The sequence below is a fragment of the Rhipicephalus sanguineus genome, chromosome 9 (assembly GCF_013339695.2).
Source record: "Rhipicephalus sanguineus isolate Rsan-2018 chromosome 9, BIME_Rsan_1.4, whole genome shotgun sequence".
Lineage (NCBI taxonomy): Eukaryota > Metazoa > Arthropoda > Arachnida > Ixodida > Ixodidae > Rhipicephalus > Rhipicephalus sanguineus.
The window spans coordinates 3075735-3077093 of record NC_051184.2 but is presented as its reverse complement, the minus strand read 5'-3'; positions in this window follow the sequence as shown (position 1 = coordinate 3077093).

Here is a 1359-nt window from a genome sequence, read left to right as displayed (position 1 = left end):
GTCGCCGCTAGGGGCGAGCTAATCAGATTAGACTACCGTAGTTCATCGCACAGTATCCATGCAGCTATGGCAAACTTTGCCTAGTGCGTCGGCTGTTCTTTTATCAATATACTTGTTCGGATAATACGTGCATTGCCTGCGAGCCAAGACTAAAGAAGAAACTTGTCTTCAATCTGGGCCTTGGTCTTGCCGAAAAAATGCAGCCAGGAAAGTACAGACAAGTTAACAACGACTCCTTGTAAATGTCAATCATATGCAACCGTCAGGCGAATATATGTGGGAGAATCAAATAATGGACTGTTAACAGCACCAAATGATGTACTGACGAATTGACAATCTTTGGTGCAAAAATAAGCCAGTGCATTAAAAAAAAGACATTGAAGGAGCTAGGAATATAGGTGACATGTACTAGGAACTTGGAGAGTTTCTACTGAATAAAATGTTGAGAAATAATATGCCTAGACGTTCGTTAAATACATTTAGTACAAATTATTTATGTGTAATTTGTACCATAAGGCCATGTCTGTTATGGTACAGGCTTGGTCAGCAGTTCCCAGGCCGCGCTGCCATAGGAATACATGGGATAGTGGCCTGATAACTTGTGACCACACCTGTACTTTCTGCTGCTAAACTGAGCACTCTGAACACATTGAACTCGTTCTTTCCGAGCACCGCGCTTCATGCAGCTCTGAGCGCTCTGACGTCACTTCCGACTTCGATCGAGGAGCACTACCGATATCTGGCAGACGGCCACGTGTCTCCGGACAGCTTTCGTCGTTCACGTGACGCCAGCCGCGGCGGTATGCACCATTGGTGCGAGACGGTATTAGTGTTTGTGTTTAGAAACATTTATTGTGTCACAGACGGTTAACATCGGTAACAATTTAATATAATTGTTTCCTTGCTAGAAATACGTTCACGAGAAAGACAAAACAGAATTCAGTAACATGGACATAAATAAACATATGAAATGACGCGGGACGTACAAGTGATGTTTGGCACAATTACACACACATACAAATAATATGTCACAAAAAGCTACATATATATAAGCACATTACATTACAAACACATACCCTGGACGGTTTCCGGTATAGCATAGCCTTGGCGAGTACCCCACAGACTTTCAACACTTTCTCCCTGTGTCTAGCCAGATATTTCAAACAAATATTCTTCTAAGCTATACATAAGATTAAAAGAGGTGCCCTTCGTTTTTGTGCGCCTGCCTTTTATCCGAAAACGTAAGAAGAGACTTTTCGTACTCTGAGAGAACTCAAAAGCACGATTTACGCTTCAGTGTTGGAGAATTATAAATGAATTGACCGTACTATCGAAATCGCGAAGCCCCTTATATAGGCA